Source organism: Pleurodeles waltl, unplaced genomic scaffold (genome assembly GCF_031143425.1).
Source record: "Pleurodeles waltl isolate 20211129_DDA unplaced genomic scaffold, aPleWal1.hap1.20221129 scaffold_69, whole genome shotgun sequence".
NCBI lineage: Eukaryota > Metazoa > Chordata > Amphibia > Caudata > Salamandridae > Pleurodeles > Pleurodeles waltl.
In genome coordinates this window covers 3,123,775-3,143,864 of record NW_027150390.1, presented here as the reverse complement: position 1 = coordinate 3,143,864, position 20,090 = coordinate 3,123,775, and the positions used below count along the sequence as shown (strand labels likewise).

General features: G+C 46.7%; 1 protein-coding gene across 1 annotated transcript in view; it reads right to left on the bottom strand.

The window, feature by feature from the left end:
- LOC138279161 (cytochrome P450 2C14-like) overlaps positions 1–20,090 on the bottom strand; it is a gene marked incomplete at its 3' end in the record, with an annotated part of 171,290 nt that overhangs the window by 85,901 nt on the left and 65,299 nt on the right. The window lies entirely within an intron of this gene.

Genomic DNA, 20,090 nt, shown 5'->3' with positions numbered 1-20,090 from the left:
AGGAAAGGTTTCTAGGTTTATATTAGTAAATATAGTGATCATTTAGTTGGATGTAGGTTGAAATAGAAAGTTGTTTGCCCCAAGTAATTATTGTTGTAATCTTTTTAGTTCCTGCTCCAACGGACACTTGAGACGGGCCAGACAGGTCAAGCCAAAGAAGAACCCTACATCTGAGTCAGTCTCTCTTTCCCCTTCCCCCCCCCCCCTGCGGGTGCTCGAAACGGAGGAATAGATCCGTTGCGGGTAGTCCAGGTGGGGACTGAGGACTAATCACCTGCTCCTGAGGGAATCAAACTAGGTAATCGTAAAAGACTTGACAACGAGCGACCCGTCGACGACGGACCCGTCGATGACAAACACTGGGAAACCCAAATTTGCTAATATCATTGATAACTGTGAAGAAAAAATCCTCTACAAGTTTACCAATGCATACCTTGCGAAGTAAGGTGTTACTGTACCCTCCTCAACACCTCTTAGACGATGAGGATGATGTATACTCTCAGGATGAAGAAATGTTTGGGATAGCCAAAAGTCCATCACAGCTCAATGTCAAATGTCAAGATCTAGATGATGATGATGACGATCACTACCAGGACAACTCTTGTTCAGCAAGACGAGTCTTCAAAACATGTTGGGCGATTACCATAAAAGGTTTCCACCCTCAGTACCGGCAACACCGGTCCTGCAACCTTATGAACTAGAAGCAGAACCACAGACTCCTGTCCCTATTCATCCGGGAACGCCACTCAGACCAGATTTGGATATGCCTTAAGAACAACCACCTCAGGATGACCCTCAGACCACAGATGAAGAAAGGGAAGAAGGAGAAGTACCAGATGCTACAGCTAGTGAGTGGGACGAATACCTAATGCCTACTCCATTACCACCTTTCGCAGGACCTGTAGACTCTCGTCCTGAAGATATATGTGGGTTCCGTAACCTAATGGAGAGAGCAGCCACACGCTTTGAGTTACCCATCCTATCTAGGGAGACGGACTGTTTCCTTTACGAGTTTAAAGAGCCCTCAAAGAAGTCAGTGAGACCCATACCTATTGTGAATTTTATATGGCAAGAAGGCCGAAAGGCGATAAAGAATCCAGCTACAATACCTTTTCAAATACCACACTTAGAAAAAAAGTATAAAGCCCTAGAAGACTCTCCAACTTGCTAAATAGGACAACCTAAGCCGGATTCCGTGGTCTCTCAGGTGGAACAACGCCGCTCAAAGAATCCCTCCGCGCCAATATCCTCCCTGCCAGAGAGAGAAGGAGCTCGTCTAGATAATATTGGTAAAAAGTTCTCTGTTGCAGCAATAACAGTCAAAGCGGCAAATTCTTTAGCCATTCTAGGGAGATATGATAGACAAATGTGGTCAGATATATCCACGTACATCGACCACTTACCTGAGGACGCTAAACTGGAGGCAAAGAAGGTACTACAAGAGGGGCGAACAGATTGCAGCCGAAATAATTGATTTTGTTATTGACATCTCCCTGACGGGATGCAGGCAGCTGGCAGGGGCAGCAGTGTTGCGCAGGCAGGGTTGGCTGAAATCGACCTCCTTTAGACTGAAGGTACAGAGCAGGATACTCTATATGGCATACGATGGTAATGACTCTTCGGCAAACATGTGGATGAAGCTTTGCAATCTATCAAGGCGGACACAGACACAGCTGGATCTCTGGGCACATTGCAGTACAAAAGACAGCCCTTTCGAGGGGCTAGAGACAGAGGATGGGTCAGGAACTTGAAGTGGTATCACAAAGCCGTACTTCACTGTAGTCTTATTCTGAATTATAGAATTTCATAATAGGGCGATACACAATCTATCTAGAATGAAACATATTAATTCCAAGTTTTCAAAGTAAATGCAGTTGCTTTGAAAACTGAACATTGTTCATTTGAACAGGGTTCATTTTGGTTGAATTATGCATTCCCCTATTAGAATATTCAGGATAGGGGTCATGGTATCAGCACACAAAAAAGTAAAACATGCTGTATATGGGGGTCAATGTGCGCCCACCCTCACTCCTAGACCATGGAAGAGCGGTCCTGAAATGCCCCTCCTGGTGAAAATAAAATAAATAAAAAAAATCAGTCTCTGGCTCTTCAGATCCTATTTTAGGGACTTGTGAATCTCTGACATCTAAGTTGATTGCCAGGACCCACGGTACCATAACAAGTACCACAGATCTCAGCTGTCACTTTAGGTGCCAGGGATCCACAAATCCCTAAAAAAAATATTTGTGGGTCCAGGGAAAGGTTCATTCCCAGGTTCTATTAGACCGCTAATGGGGGATTTCTGTGGTTTGCCACGTTTGAGCCAGAACCATAACTCATTTTCTAAATGTATTTCTTACAGTTAATATTTTTGTTGCATGATATTTATACTGTATATTCTGACATAACCCACTGGGCTTTCCTTCACCCATTATACAACACTCCACACTCTTCAGAAACAACTAACCTCACTGTCCTTGTAGTTTCAATAGTGTGAGAAATTGTGTTGTTGGTTGAGGGGTGTGAGTCTTTCTCAAGCAACAGCCACAGTCCTTTTCAGGGAGAACCACAAAAGTCACTAAATGAACATGTGCTTAATACCCTGGCGGCTTGGCACAAAAGCAGTCTGGCTTAACTTGAGGCAGTGTGTACAGTATTTTTGAAGCACTTAAACAGTAATAAAGAGAAAACACAGCACAAGAAAAATCTCACACCAATGTATTTATTTTTTAAATATATTTTTATTATTTTTGAACAGTACAAGGTCGACAGCCAATAGTAATGAAGCCAGTCAAAAAAAACTGTGTCTTAGCTGTTATAGGAGAGATAACATCATATATCAGCTGGTAACTTGACATCGTAATCAAACATCATCGTCTCATGTATACTTATTAGGGTGACATAACAGTGCTGTAAGAGAAATATAGTGATCGCTTTACTAAGCGGTTTCCGTTATATATTATAAACCCAAATTATCAACCACAGTGCACAATGTAGTCAGACAGCGTCACTTGCTGTAAGGTCCTTGTGGTGGGAATACGGGGAAAGGGAACACAACTTTGTGAAAAGAAGAACTATATAACGTGCCTGGTGTGTGCAGTTCAGGTCAGAGGGTATCCCCGGTGAGTCCCTCAGCCAGGACTCTGATCCCAGAGGGTACTCATCAGAGACGGGGGGGGGAGGAGTAGGCAATCCAGGGTCAGCACTCTCCGAGCAATGTTCAAAGTGACCCTCCAGCGCACCTATGGGGTGTTTGGCCAACCCGACCCCTCAAATATCTCAAAGGTCAGATCGGGGGACAATCAGGGAAGTGTATGGTCTCTAAGCAGGGAGGGGCAGGGGCAAGAAGAGTTTCGGGACTCTAACAAGTATGTAGTTCTGTGATGTGGTGGTTATTTGTGTAGTGGGAGTTCTCGTTGCTGGCTGGGGTGATCCTAATGGGCTGGTGTTTTCTGTCTCCTATGGGGTCAATTTGTCTGCCAGTTTCATCAGGTAGTTGTCCCATAGTGTTGCACCCCCACCTCCACCCCACACTCATTGATCCTGTTCTTATGCGCTAGCTTCCACTGTAGCCCAGAGAGTTACCGCATGCAGCCAGTCCTTTACATTAGGGAGTCAGGGTGCCTTCCAGGACATAGCGATAAGTCGTCTAAATAGTATGAAAGCAAGGTCTACAAATTTTAGATGGTGTTTCTCTTGGTTATCCCCAGTAGACAGAGGAGTGGGTCCAGTGGGAGGCGTACATCTATAATGTCTGATACATGTTGTATAATGTGGGTCCATGTACTGCGCAACACCGGGCACTCCCATGTCATATGTAAGAAAGTGGCATCTTCATGGCCACATATAGGACACAATGGAGAAGTTCCCGGAAGTATGCCATGAAGTTGATGTGGCGTCAGGTAAGTTTGATGGACATAATTGAAGTGCAAATATTTCAGTCTGGCATTTCGTGACAGATACCTCACACGTTCTAGCTCCATTCTCCATTGCTGTTCGGTTAAGTCAATGCCCAATGGTTAAGGGTTGAAAGGTTTTGTCGTCCCACCGAGCCTTGCTATGGGGATGTGGCGTGCTCTGTGTCCCCCTCAATAGTATGTATAAGTTAGAGACCGCCTTCCTCTCTGATACTCGTGTTAGTATATAATATAGTCCATGGTGTGTTGCAGGTTCCAGGGAGCCCAACTGCCAGACTTTCCCTATCACTGCTTGCAGTGCCGCGTGGGCAAGAAACTGCCCTGCATCCAGACCAAATGTCTCGAGTAAGTTCGTAAACTAACGCAGTCGCCCTTCCTCATAGAGGTCGCCTATATACAAAAGTCCACCCTCCCTCCATATCTTAAAGTCATACATCTGAGTAAGGTCTCGTAATTGAGGTATATCCCATATTGAGAGTCGACGTGAGTAGGGGAGCGACCGTCTTCTTGAATAAATATATCGAGTCCAGGCTGACTTTGCTGCACGCAGCAGTAGCCCTGATTCCGCACCGCACCTGTCCGGTGCAAGGAGCCATCTGATCGCCCCCTCACCCCACAGCGTTCCGCACCATATCTCCTTTGATTGTCTGATCTCCAGTCAACCGGAACATCATCCACTGCAGTTGAGCTGCTGCATAATATTGTTCTATATCTGGTACTGCCATGCCACCTTCCAGCAATGGGTATTGGAGTGAATCCAGAGACACCCTCTTGCGTCCAGATCCCCATACAAGCGCTATCAGCAAATTGCGTGCAGCCTTAAAGAAGGCAGTTCCAGGTGGAACCGGCAATGCCATAAACAAGTAAAGAAATCTAGGGAGAATCATCATTTTGGCAATGGCCACTCTACCCATAGGGGAGAGGGGCAGGCGCATTCAGAAGGACAAAGATTGTCGGGTGGAGGCTATGGTCCTGCCATAGTTACCCTCCACTATATCCATCTCTGAGTGGTACACATTGATTTATAAATAACGAAAGGTCCCTGTGGCCCATGCAAGTCTCCCGTTGCTTGCCGGCTGGTCCAGTATGCCGCCAGGCCCACGTAGGGGGAACACACACGATTTACCCCAGTTTACCTTAAGGTCTGCCACCTTGCTAAATCGATCCAACAGAGCAAATAACCCTCGAGGGCACTGTCAGCCTCACAGAGATAAATTATAACGTCATCTGCATACAGAGATGCAACATGCCACCGCCCGTCCACCCAAAGTCCCTACTCTAATTCTTTCATCCCCAATTGCGCCGCTAGCGGCTCCATTGCGAGCTCAAAAAATCACAGGGGAAAGCGAACAGCCCTGACGCGTCCCCCTTGGATGGGAAAGGAGCAAGAAACCTGATTGCCATTGCGGACTCTCGCCCGGGGGCAGTGTAGAGTAACTGTATCCACCGTATAAATCAGGGACCCAGCCCAAATCGTTCCAGCACCCACAGTAAGTAGGCCCACCCAAGCGTATCAAATGCCTTTTCAAAATCCAGGGACACAGCTACCGGTTGGCCAGTACCCCTGGAAACCGCATCTATGATGTGGCACAGTCGTCTGCTATTGTAGTATGTGGCCCTACGCGGTATAAATCCATTCTGTTCAGGGTGTATCAGGATAGAAATCACCGGGAGCAATCTGTTCGCTAGGGTCTTACTTAGGATCTTATAGTCAATGTTAAGCATAGATAAGGGTCGATATGAGCTCACGTCCAGCGGGTCTTTACCGGGCTTGGGTAGGACCACAATAAGTGTGTCGCACATTGAAGGTGGGAATTCCCGTCGTTGAAATGACGCCCTGTACATATCTAGCAACTGAGGCGCAAAAATGTCCCTATAGGCAGCATAAAATTCAACTGAGAACACATCCAAACCGGGGGTCTTCCCTCTGGCCATTTGTTGAATCGCCAGTCGCACTTCATCCAGCTGTATTGGTTGTTCTAAGTCCTGTCTTTGCTGCTGTGTCATTGTGGGCAAGGGAAGACCTTGCCGTATTGAGTGATTGTAAAGGTGGCAGGGACAGGTGGTGCTGTATACAATGTTTCATAATACTGTGTAAAGGTTTCAATAATTGCCTCTTGGGTATTTACCACTTCCCCCCTATCATTCCGAATCGCTCCCACAACCGTCTGGGGCACTTCTGAACGCAGCAACCACGACAATGTGCGTCCCGGCTTGTCACCATCCTTATGCTGTTGGGTCAAATACACCTTATAGTCTACCCTACCAAGCCTATGCAACTCTTCCCGGTATTGATAGCATTGAGCTAGCAACAGCGGGCGTGCCAATGGGTCACATATAACCTCCTTTTCCAGCTGACGTATATCATGCTCAAGGTTCAGTATGCTACGTGTGAGGGTAGATTCCACCCCCCAGGAAGTGGCCATACAATGGCCTCACAAAAAATCACCTTCATCGCATCCCACTCCACTCTGGGGTCACCTACAGATCCAGAGTATTTCTGAAAGTACTCTGTGATAGTGGTGCCTATCTTGATTTTATACGCCACATCCTGCAGGGCCTCTGCCCGTAACCTCCACAGTGGAATTGTCGCCTTGGATTTACCCCACTTAAGAGTAACCCTAAGGGGGTTATGGTCAGATAGAGTTCTTCCCACGTGTTCAGAACCACAGATACAGGGCCATATGGGTGTGTCACAGAAGATATAGTCAAGTCTCCTGTGTATTTGGTATCCCGGCGCGTAATAAGAGTATTCCCTAGCCTTGGGATGGTGTAACCGCCAGATATCATGTAAACGCATGGAATGAGACCATTTTTAGAAACATTTAGAAACATTTAGTATCTTATAGGCCAGGGGTGTTCGATAGAGGAGGGGTCAAGAGATCTAGTGCGGTGTTTTGTACACAAGTAATGTTTCCCCCCCAGATACTAGGAGCCCCTGGTCATGTAGTAAAGTCGGGGTCAACTTGTTTAGGAAAGTCCCTTGCGCAGTGTTGGGGCCATATATCGATGCCAGCATAATGGGGCGGCCATTTAATTGGCCATATCTCTCTTCCTGATCTATATGTGCCATGGTTTTAACGAAAGGCACTTCCGGTGCTAACCAAATTAACGTGCCTCTGGCGTATGCTGAATATCCAGTACCATAAATTTGGCCCCTCCAGCGATGGCTAAGCTTAAGTAATTCCCCTTGTGTCAAATGTGTCTCTTGTAGAGGGGCAAAATGTATCCGTTGCCGCCTAAGGTAGGAATACACCCTGATTCGCTTAATAGGATTACCCATACCCCGATAATTCCAAGTTAACACAGCAAATTCTACAGCCATTAAGTCAACAGATAATGTTCAATTCCACATCTGCTCCCTCCCTCCAGCCCCCCCCCCCCCCAGACTCCTCATCCAATCTGCACCCTCCCTGTCTACCAGGCACTTAAAACCAGTAAGAACAAGAGAAACAACTCCCCGAACCCGGGCATGATTCACAACAAGTCATGCCAAAATTCCCCAAACATTCAAACAGTGCATTAAGAACTGTAATATACATGCATCCCTTCGGTCAAGGCACTGCGCCTTTTGCTCCCTATACACGGGGGGTGAAGGAAGCTGTATATGAAGCGCATATCCGCATTGTAGGTCCCAGGGGGTCACAACATGGCCAAGCCCAGGACCCGATGAAACAGCAAACCTGAGGGATGTAAGGCATTGGTCTACGGGAATCTCCTTCCCGCATTAGATTCGTTGGTTCATGAGGACAATAACAGAGTGCCAGTATTATCAGAGGCCATCTGCCATGCATGTGGTTAATGTTGGGCCCTCCTCTTCAAGCGAGTTCCGGGTGGGAGATGGGATTCCTGTATCCGTGTCAGAGGGAACCAGAGGATTGTCCGCCAGTGCAAGAAAGGAGTTATTGGACAGCTGCAATGCTTCTTTTATTGCCCCCTCTTGCTCCCTGGCCGCCTGGGCTCAGGATGGCCTCACTCTGCTCGATTTACATTTGCGATTTATATCTTGTGGTGTCAGCCAGGTGGCATCCTCTTGGGACTCCTGCAAGGGGTGCATTAATCCTTTGGTGTGCAACCAGGTCCATGTGTCTTCTGGAGAGTTGAACACTTGTGTCGCCTCGCCATCAATCACCCGAAGTTTTGCAGGGAATAACAGCGCGTATTCGTAATTCAGTTCTCTCACTTTAACAAAGGAGTTATGCTGTTTTTGCACCTCAGAGGTGAAGTCCGGATAACCTGAGATCTCTGCATTGTTGTGATGCCACAGTCCATTGGAGTAGGAGGTGCAAGATTAAATCTTGGTCTCTGAAATTAAGGAGACGGGCTACTATAGGTTGTGGAGGTGCACCCGGGCGAGGGGCCATGCCGGACACTCTGTGGGCCCTTTCAACCGAGTAGAACTTCGAGGGGCTGCCACCTACGACAGTATCAATCAGCCATTGCTCTACAATGAGTTCCACACTGGAGCATTCCGTTCGTTCAGGGAATCCCACCAGTCTAATGTTGTTGCGGCAAGACCTCCCCTCTGCATCCTACACCCGCCTGTGTAGAGCAGTCATCTCCAACCTCAACTGCATCATCTGGACCTGAAGTTCCTGTACCGTAGGGCGAAGGGTGGCAAGCGAGGATTCCGCTCCTTCCACCCATTCTGCCAAGTTACGATGATCCACCCTGAGCAGATTAACCTCTACTGCTATTGCGTCGGTCCTAGAGTCCAGTGAAGTTTTCGTGTCAGGAATGGCTTGGAGGACTCTATCAAATTGAGCAGAGTGTGATTTAAGCATTGCATCTAGTTGAGTAGGGGTCTCCAGCGCACCTCCATCTCTCAGGGGTTGGTCTGGATCGTTCCCAATATTTTTTGAGCCTTTAATCTTATCCATCATTTCAGTGCAGTGGGGGCAAGGGCCGTCTGTCACCAGGGGGGCGCTGTCCCTCACCGGAGTTCAATATTCACAGATAGTATCTCTAGACGGTGGCCGAGAGCACAGGTAGGACTGTAGGAGGTTGTGAGGTGAGTATATCACTACTGTCTTGCCCAGACCTCAGTTCGCTGGTGCAGTACCCGTCTCCTCTGCAGGTTGAGGCCCAATGTGCAGAGTTCTCCCTGAATTAGGGGCAATACATATGGAGGTGCAACTCGAATTTCCGTAGGTAGGGGGTCAGTCAGAGGATCCCTCCGCCTCGGTACCGGTTTGGGGGGTCACTGCTGGTGGATGGCCGTTACATGAAGTTCCCTCTTGTTTCTGGTGACACGGGGCCCTATGACTATCTACGTGTGAGACCCTCCATTTAACTCACCTGATGTTGCTGCGAGGCACCCCGGTTACCACCACGAGGTGCCTCAGAGTCCCCCACTGCCACACTCCGCGGCAGTCACACACCCGATCCGGAAGGCAGCACTCCCCCGTTTTGCGGCTCCATAAATCGGGAGAAAGCAGCTGGTGTTGGATCACGACACAATTGCGGCCTCTCCGCTGCTGCTTGGTTCTGCACTGGTTCGGCCGGTATGCCGGCGACACCAAGCCCCCGTGGTGGGCGCATACCTTCCGCTGCAGGTCTGGCAGCAACCGGTTGGTCGCTGCCTGATACAGCCACCCACGTGTGGCCATCCCCTTCGCCGGCCCGGATCGCTGCAAGGCAGGCCCAGCACTCTGCTTCCTCTAGGTCTCAGCGTCCACGTTATCTTCGCCGAGCCAGGTGCGGCCGTCACTCTCAGAGGCTCAGATGCCTTTCCCAGGGTTGTGCGCAAAGTACAGTGCATCCTGGTCCGTGTCCGACGTGACAGCAGTATAAATTTCCCGGGGCCTCCGCGGAGCTCCGATTTAAGCATCCGCACCGGCCGCCATCTTGACTCCGCCCCCCATCTCACTCCAATTTAGAAAAATATAGTACATTTTAATAATTTGATACCAAAAGAACAAAAATCCAATTCGTAGAACCAAAGTTATGAATTTTGAAAGTTTAAAGTGGAAAAATAGCCACTAAACGTTATAGCTGACTGCAATGGAGTGCAGTTCAGATACACAGTGTGGATTGGGCCAGTTTTCTTCTTACTTAAAATGTTTGAGGAAAAACTCTGAGATAGTAAAGTTCAGTGGGGCAAGGCATCCGGCGGGTCCGAGGAGGAAGAGGAGTTGTCATCAGGGAGCCGCTGTACGAAGTCAGGGTGAGAATTTCTTCGTTTGGACTTAGTTTTGTTTATGAAAATGGGAAATCTCCAGTAGGACGAAGTTGCAGGCCGTAGCCAAGGTGGGCTTCATCAGGCTGGATACTCCTGTGTGGAGCCGCTGAATGGGATATTATGCTGCGGAGAAGAATGTATTGGGATCTACTGAGAAGTCAAGCAGATCAGCGATGCACCTTGGGTGGATCAATAAGCAGGCAGGTATCAGAGCACTTGTTGGCAGAACATTTGTTAAGTCCCACATTTTGGATTTGGGCTATCTGGGCATGTTAGCAACACTTCCAAGGGTCCAAGACTGGAGGGGCACTACTTTGAGGATCAGGACTCACCCAGGTAGGGTCCAGGGCAGGTTCAAGATGGTTGGAGCCATTTCTGTCCCTGAGACTGTCTAAAAGTCTTGGGTTAAAGCAGGAAAGCAGGTCTCCAGCAGCAAGACAGTCCTCTCAAGGCACATGATAGGCTTAAGGCAGCAGGGCAGTCCTCTTGGGGCAGCAGGGAAGTCCTCTGAAGTACATAGCAGTCCACAGGCCATTGGGCATTCCTCTGTGAGTCCTTCCGAGGGCCCAGAAGTAAACTGAAGAGTAGGTCTGAGGATCCTAGTTTTATAGCTGGTGCCAACTTTGAAGTGGGAGAAACTTCAGGAGTTATCCCCCACAGAAGTGTCTGGAATGTCCTGTCTCCCTGCCCTGGTTCCAGGCTATCTGCAGTCACAATATGCTAGTGTTAAGACATTTGTTTTTGAGCTGAGGCATTGTCTTTGGAGTGCAAGTGGGCCTCTGCAGAGCTGTGCCTCCCCACCATCTTGCCAACACCCAGTCCAAGGCCAGCATGATGCATATGATCATATAATGCAGGAAACGGGTTGTAGGCACCAAATGAGTAGGACAAGAAAATACCAAATTTCTAAAAGTGGCATTTTCCAGAATTGTGACTTAAAATCCAACTGTACCATTAAAGAGGATTTTAAATTACACTTCCTTAGACACCAAACATGACATTTTTACCTGTTCTCAAGCAACAGTTAGCACTTATGAAATGTTATAAGGTAATCCAATGTTATCCTATGGGAGAGGTAGGCCTCACATTAGTGAAAAACAAACTTGTGAGTTTTTCACTACCAGCATATGTAAAACTTAAAAGTGCAGGCCCAATGTTTTTAATACAATGCTTCTTGTTCTGCGGGCTTTCTGGTGTCTACTTTAGGGGTGAGCTATATGTAATAAAAAGGCTTGGCAAGGGCTTTATTTTGCAAAGTCGAATTGGCAGTTTATAAATGCTTGCAGGATGCAGTGGCAGGCCTGAGACATGTTTTAAAGGGCTATTTAAGTGGGTGGCAGAACAACTGCTGCAGGCCCTCTAGTAGCATTAAATGTTCTAGCCCTGGGTATTTGGTATACCACTTAACTAGGGACCTGCAAGTAACTTAAATATGCCAAACAGGTGTAATAAATGGGAGAAATGTGAGGTTCAGAGCTGCAATTTGTTCTCTTGCCACAGGAGGCACTTTCACCCAACCACTGAGCTTGGACCTACTTTCAGTTATTACCAGCTGCGGCAGGCGGCTCCTCCGCTATGGCGGAGGAGCGCCACCCCCGCCAGCAGCAGAAGCTACAAACCTTTTACAACGAAAGGATAATAAACTATGTTTATTTTCTTTATGTTGTGAAAGGGGTGGGATTATAGGGATGAGGGGAGTGGAATGCGCACTCCCCTCAGTGCGCATGTGTGTTTGGCCGACCGTCTCGGGTTGACCAAACGCACATGTGCACTGTGCTCTCTCCAGCCCAGCACTGTGTTGCCAGGCTGGATAGGGCAGGCAAAGGCTCCCTGGGAGCGCCCTGGCTGGGTGCTCACAGCCAGTCATAATTCTGCTGTGAACAGCATCAGGACTGGCCGCAGGGCAGGCTGGGAGCCTGTGCCTGCAGTGGCAAAGGAAGAGGAGTGGCGCGGCTGTGGAGCAGGTAAGTTTTTATATTCATATAGTTTTTTAATAAATGTTCACCCCCCATCCCCCGCGCCGCCCTGCCCCTTCAGAGCGCGGTGAGCCGCAACTGGTTATTACCTGAGCTCTCGGGGTCTGATCTGGGGTGACGTGGCAAGCAAAATAACAGTGGATTAAACCCAGATCTGTGACTGGGGGTGAGTGTTTGAAAAGTTTCAGCACTCCGTCCATCATTTTATTTTGTTTTGTGATGTTCCTTTGTGTGCCCTAAGTGGCAGGGGTATGCCCAGACGTGGGTCCCTTGCTCGCTGCGCCACTGGATTCAAGCTAGCCTGGCTGATGAAGGGTGATACCCTGAAACCGGACCTAGGATGCTTGAATCCTGTCTAGGGAGGACCTGGCATGGCAGTCCGGGCTGGACTGCTCCCAATGGGAGCAAGGTCAAGACTGATTTGCATATAGCTTGGTCTGAACTGGGGTGACATGGCGAGCAAAATAACGAAGGATTAAACTCAGATCTGTGACTGGGGGTGAGTGTTTGAAAAGTTTCAGCACTCCATCCATCATTTTATTTTGTGATTTTGGCTAATTTCTTAAGTCAAGTATGAATGATGTGTATTGTGGCAAACGTTTGCCCGTGGACTTGTCATTCAGATTTGCGTTTGTGCAGGTAAATTAGTGAATGGGAACAGCAGGTGAGGGCGCTTTAACATAAATAATGCTGAATGCCTCTCTTCCAAGTAAGCGTCTGCTGACCTCAGTGTCTCACACAAGACTACAAACTTACTGAATGTCACCAGTGGTCTCAACTGTAGAAAATGCTACTGAGTGAGAACTAATTAGCTAATTTCATGATGTCACAGGAAGTGATGTCGCACTAACTTTGCTAACATATGAATAATCATCAGTTAAATGACAAAATGATCAAAATGAATGTGAAATTAATAGAATAACACTAAAAATCTCAACAAGGTAGACGAATAGCTGCCATACGTTGTGGATCAGCACGCCTATATGTTCAAAGTATCTTTTTCAATTAAACGAAGGAGCCTGTAAGGTGCTTTCCCCCCAGTGGTATGGTTTCTTTCTGAAACTTCTGCAGCTCACAGAAATTGCTCTGCAAAGCAGAGCTCTGATGTACATTTAGAGATCGGGTTCTAGCCCGTCACAGCAGGTGTGCCATTTGGCCTTATTTGAATGCTGAAACCGACTGCCGAATGTGTGAGTTTCACTTGTAATGAGTGACATTTGAGGTCTCTGTCCATGCTACTAATGATTCAAACCAATGGTTCCCAACCTTTTGACTTCTGTGGACCCCCACTTTAACAGCACTGGAATCATTATTGGAATCCGGGGACCCACCCAATGAGTCATTACTGAAAGCTAGGGGCCTTCTCTGTTTATATTATAACATTTTCTAAGCAGTCACTGACACCCTGAGGAGGCTTCGCGGACCCCCAGATGTCCTGGGACCACAGGTTGGGAACCACTGATTCAAACATGTACCCCACATGACTGCACCTTTGCTTCCTTTACCTATGCCTCTTGCGTGTGTGCTGCTTGCAGCATGCTTCTTGATTCACATTGTGTTTGTCTACATATTGCCATGTCCTGCATCGGTTGCCTTCACTTCTGCGTCTTGCACAGCTTCTCTGTTGTACCTTTGCTTGTGTCATTCTTTGCAATTCTTACCCTACCTTTGTTAGATCACTGCTCCTTGAAAATCTGATGGCCATACCTCTGATTGAACACATGCTTGTGTTTAGGTTTTGTGCCTGACCGTGACTTAGGGTTGGTTACACACATACTTGCTTGTAGTTTGTGTTAGGCAAGGCCTCTGCTTGTTTACACTAATCCCATACGGAATTTACCAGTTGCATCTCTGATTAACAGCACCGGTGTTAGTGTTTATATTTACTTTGTACATCTGCTACCTTGACCTTCCCTTAGCTGTACCTTTGCTAACTACACCTTTGCAGGGCTGTATCTGTGCTTTTCACATATCTCTGCTGCCTGTACCTCTGATGGTATGACTCCTTCCTGTACAATTGATCAATAAATACATCTATAATAAAACACATACTTCTCTGCTAGCCGAGCTGACTCTCCAATGGTTGCGCCTCTGGTAAGGCTGCTGCATGTCTGCTTTCTACTCCTTGGCTTGTCACACCATGGCTGTCACACCTGTGCAGTCTCTGTTTGTTACTCTTGCTCTTGCTGGCCACACCTTCGCTTCTCTCTCGCACATTTTTGCTGCCCTTACCTTTGCTGTTTACTCATCAACTGTCTCACCTCGACTGGCCGTGGCGAAGTCAATTAGCCTGGTTTATAACTCAAAATGTAAGGCAGACCTATGGATTTGTCGATGGCCATTTTTAGGGTCGAGTGCGCAAGCGCTCTGGCCTGTTGTAATCTCTCTGTGGGGTTTTAACCAGGCCCAGGTCACGCCCGTTACTTTCATTGGTTTGTGGGCTTGCCTTTTAAAATTCACTTAATTTCATTTGTGAAAGGCATGCATACGTCATGCCTTTTCCAGTGTTTATCCTTCCTCGAGCGCACCAGCCAACTACTGAAAACATACGAAGCTCCATGTTTTCCGCATGGCTTCTGGACTACTTTTTATTTTTATTTCTTACACAGCGTGGACTGACTGGGGTTTAAACAGCGTGATTGCGCTCCTTTAAAAATATATATTTTATTGTAAATTTTCCCCTTCCCCATCCACACACCCACACGCTGTCCCCTTGAGATTTGCAGCGGTTGCAGCTGCAAATATCCATTGCCACGCATTTTCTAGTTTTTATTGTTGAAGGTTAAAAAAATGCGTTTTAAGAGTCAAGAGTAAATTAAAAAACAATAGGTTGCGGAGGTGGTAAAATATGTTTTATCTCTCATTTCCATAAATACAAGGGCATTGATTTAATATGCTCAGTCAGAAAAACAAGTATCATTTGTGTACGGAAGCCAAACAAATACTGCAGAAATAAAAGCTATCAAGGAATTACAAACAGAGGAATCCGGAGTGAGGCTGGGTTCTGGCCAGATGTACATCCCCTTCAAAGCAACAAAAGACTTGCGCATTTTGTTGCCGCAACCCATGGTGACTGCCATAGCCATTTTAAGAGAGAGGAGGAAGGTGAAAGATAATGGCCGATGCACAGCCTTCAAAGGCTGAGGTGGGTTTCTCTGTATTGCTGAGACAGGAAGACCCAGTGCCCATTTACAGAGGGTTACAGTTTTATCGTGTGTACACAATTCACGTCCAGAGGTTAGCAAGAACAAAAGAAGCGATTTTCTGCAAAAATTCTGGTGTATTTAGATAACTAATAGACTTTGAATGCCGGCATGGCACTGCATTGTGTGCACCCGAGGGTAACAAAAATATCTCTGCCAACATTTAGAACGTTCAATTAGGAAAGGAACCCAAGCAAGATTTCTTAATTCCAAGTACTTAATGTAGGAAAGTACCCTCTTTTTGCCATGGTTACCCTCTTTTTCTACCTGATGTCAGTGTGTTTGACTGTATTCACTGGGATCCTGCTAACCAGGACCCCAGTGATTATGCTCTCTCCTCTAACATTTGTTGTTGCATACTGGTAACCCAGTATTTCACCCAAAATTGGCATACTGGTGCCCCCTTATAAGTCCCTGGTATATAGTACCTAGATACCCAGGGCTTTGGGGTTCCAGGGGATCCCTATGGGCTGCAGCATTTCTTTTGCCACCCATAGGGAGCCCATGCCATTGCAGCCTGCGAGAAAAGATGCATGCACTCTTTCAGTGCCATTACACTGCACCAGGTCACTTATAAGTCACCCCTATAGCAGGCCCTCCAGTCCTGAGGGCTAGGTGCACAGTACCTGTGTGTGAGGGCACCCCTGCACTAGCAGAGGTGCCCCCACAACCTCCAGGACCATTTTCTCAGACTGCGTGAGTGCGGGACGCCATTTTACGTGTGTACTGGACATAGGTAACTACCTATGTCTAGCTACATAATGGTAACTACGAACATAGGCATGTTTGGTATTAAACATATTAGGAATCATACCCCAATGCTTTTGCAAGCATTGGTTGTATGATTCCATGCACTCTTTGGGCTCCTTAGAGGACCCCAGTATTGCCATTCCAGTCTTCTGAGGTTTTCCAGGCAGCCCCATCTGCTGCCACCTCTCAGACAGGTTTCTGCCCTATTTTTGCTTGAGCAGCTCAAGCCCAGGAAGGCAGAACAAAGGATTTCCTTTGGGAAAGGGTTGTTACACCCTCTCCCTTTGGAAATAGGTGTTACAGGCTTGGGAGGGGTAGCCTTCTTGCATGATCCAGTCTACACTGGTTCAGGTACCCCCAGCCCCTGCTCTGACGTGAAACTGGACAAAAGAAAGGGGAGTGACCACTCCTCTGTCCGTCACCACCCCAGGGGTGGTGCTCAGAGCTCCTCCAGAGGGTCCCTGGGTTTTGCCATCTTGGATTCCAAGTTGGCAGGGAACTCTGGGAGCATCTGAGTGGCCAGTGCCAGCAGGTGATGCTAGAGCCCTCCCCTGATAGGTGTGTACCTGTTTAGCTGACCAATCCCCCTTTCAGGGTATTTAGGGTCTCTCTCGTGGGTGGTTCTTCAGATTCAGATTGCAAGACTCTAGCAGGAATCTTCTGCATCCTTTACTTCACCTTCTCACCAAAGAAACTGCATCTGGACCCTCCAGGAACTCTACAAACTGCAACAAAGAAGCAAAGACGACTTCTGCAACTTCTGTATCTTCAGCTCCTGCCAGCAGCTACAACTGTTTCCAGGTTGTGCATCCTCAGAGGACAGCCTGTCTTCAGCCTGCACCAGAAGAATGAAGGAATCTCCTTTGGAGTGAAGGAGTCACTCTCCTGCAAGGGTACACTCTCCTGATGAGTAGCATGGATCCTGCATCATGAGTGGTGGACTGAAGTGGTCCTGACGGTCCTGACGTCCTACTGTCCAACTCTGGTGGAGGTAAGAGTTTGCCCCCCCCACGCAAGACAGTACCCCCGTGCACCGCGTGTCTTTGCAGTTGCCAAGGCTTGTTGGCATCCTTCCACAAAGTTCTTTGTGCACCATGCAGCTCCGGCCCCCAGCACTCTATCCTGTGACACACAGCTTCCTGAGTGGTTCTCCGGCGGCGTGCGATCCTTTTTTGTAGTGCTGCATGGGCCTCCTTTTGCACCTTCCTTGTACCCGTGCTGTGGGACTCCTGCGCATGCTGCCTGGTCTTCCATCGGCTCTCTGAGTTGCTGAAAACCCCCTCTGATGCCCCCTCCTGGGTAGAGTCCACCAGGCCCCTCCTGATCCCCGGCAGCGCCTTTTTCCGCTTACAGTGAGCTTTGCATGTGCCAAGGCTTGTTGACGGAATAAAGTGACACATACCAGTCTGCAATCTTCCATCCAGCATGGGACATCATCTGCACCAACCAGTAACCCGTATCCATCTTCTTGTGTGCAGTACTGACTGTTGTTCTTCCCCTGTGGTTCTTCTTTTGCACCTTCATCAAGGTTAGCAGGGCTCCCGTTCTCCCTGGACTCGTCTTTGCTTCTTGGACTTGGTCCCGTTCTTCCTCAGGTCTTCAGGTCCAGGAATCCATTGTTGGTGTCTTGCAGTCTCTTCTGGTTCTTGCATTATCTTCTTTCTCGTGTTCTTGTGTGTTCTAGGAAAGTTACTGTGATTTACTCCTGCTTTCCTGGGCTCTGAGGTGAGTTCTATTACTTACCTTTAGTGTTTTCTAATACTCCCAGTGCCCCTCTACACACTACACTGGCGTAGGTGGGAAACCGACATTCGCATTCCACTATTTTAGTACATGGCTTGTGTTCCCCAGGCCCATTTCTAACTATTGTGATTTTCACTGATTGTACTGTTTTCTAAATGTTTTTACACCTGTTTTTGCATACTAGTGTATATAAGTTGTGTATTACTTACCTCCTAAGGGAGTTTAGTGTCTATGGTATTTTTGGCATTTGTGTCACTAAAATAAAGTACCTTTACTTTTGTAACACTGAGTATTTTCTTTCATGCGTGTGAGTACTGTGTGAGCACAGTGGTATTGTGTGAGCTTTGCATGTCTCCTAGATAAGGCTTGGCTGCTCAGCTACAGCTACCCCTAGAGAGCCAGGTTTCTAGACACTGCCTACATTTCACTAATAAGGGATAACTGGACCTGGTATAAGGTGTAAATACCATAGGTACCCACTACAAACCAGGCCAGCCTCCTACACTTGAGGACAAGGGTTGTAATCTGTGTGGGTGGGGGCAGGGGAGGAGGTGTTGTTGATCATCTTTGAACTAAAAACATGCTCATATGGGGGTCGGCAGCAGGCAGTTGACAACTTTCTGGGGTCTGGTCTTTTGTGAAAGGTGTGCACAAGGATATTGATTGATCAGTTTCACTACATTTACAGGGTGGGATTCGGTGATGCTGTTTTTCTCTAATTAATTTGCAATCAAATATTGGTTTTAGCCTGATACCAGTGTGCACCTGAAAGATACGATTTAGAGTTCTTGAATAAATGTTGTTGGCCAAATTATACCTCAAAAAAGATGGGCCAGTAGCTATTTAAGCTCTCACTGATTATTTTGCATTGCAGATTGGTGTCGGGAAACATGGTTGTAAAACGTTTCTGATGGGTGTGTTATTGCTTCTAATAAATAAACACACTGAAAAACGGAAGTATGCAAAAGTTTGAATTACTAAAAAAGGTAGTGATGCATTATATCGATTGGTGTTTGTACATTATGACTAAGGCTTCCAGTTTTCAGTTTAAACAGATTTTTGCATATAAATACAGACAGAAAAATATTTTTCCTTTGTCTGTATTTATAAATAGAAACAGAAAAATGCCAATAAATATGTTTAACTTTGCTGCTGTTTGCTAGGAGAAGATGAGCCTTTAGGAGTGCAGGTAGGGACAGGGCTTATCCAATTTCAGCTGAGCCAATAACAAAGGTCAAAGTTAAGGGGCCATCAGGCCTTCTTTTGTTTAACTATCCTGGCTGGGAGCTATGTGGGGGCAGGAGGGAGATGCACACCTAAAAGCAATTGAGGGAAAACAAATGCACACAGGTTGTCACTTCACAGATACTTAAGAGAGGCATCCTTTTGACTTTGTTCAGTCCCTGCATCCAAGAGATATGGATGCACTGTAGGAATGTTAGATGTGTTGGTCTGTCCAAGTCTTTAAACAAATAGCAATTTAAATATCAATGTAGCGTTATTCATCCCAGTTTAGGGTGTCAGAGCGCTTACATCACACGTTATTTGACAAGAAATCATATGTGTGTAAATGAATGTGTAGGATATGTTACATAAGACAGTGAGGGTTACAAGGTCCTTCATAGCTCACTGTTCTATATTAGAAGGATTGTAATGTATTAACTGCAAGTAACAAAAGGATCTCTTTGTTAAAAGAAGTAACCCATTTACCCATCTACATAAATCTATCTAAACCTATAACAACCAAACGTGCTTTGCCTATTTAAAGAAATTTGAAAAAATACTAGCCGCAGCGTTTTTTTCCTTTCAACAAAATAAAATGTGGATAAATACAGATAAAATGACCAAAAAATAAATATGGATAAATACAGATAAAATGACCAAAAAATAAATATGGATAAATACAGACGGAAATGTTAAAAAAATAAATACCATAAAACTGGGAGCCCTAATTATGACAAACGTCGGTTAAGTTGTATATCAAAAACATAGTTTATTAGGAATCTGCAAAGGTACGACCGTAAGTAATCTCAGAGATGTTCAGTAAACGCTCCCGCAAGAAGGGACCACTGACAACAAAAGCCCACGTTGGCGCTCGAGTCAACAAAGGCTTAAAATGCAATTCGTGAGCTGCAGCAAATGATACCCTCATTTGCTGCACGTTTAGACTATGACATTATTTTGAAAGAACATAAGGATGTTTAGAAGTGTGACATAATGGCGTTGCGCTTATCTCTATGTTGTCTTTGGAGCAGACAACGTTGATATCAAAGGATCTAGCACATAAAAAAATATAGTAGAAAGTTATGGAAATGGCAGG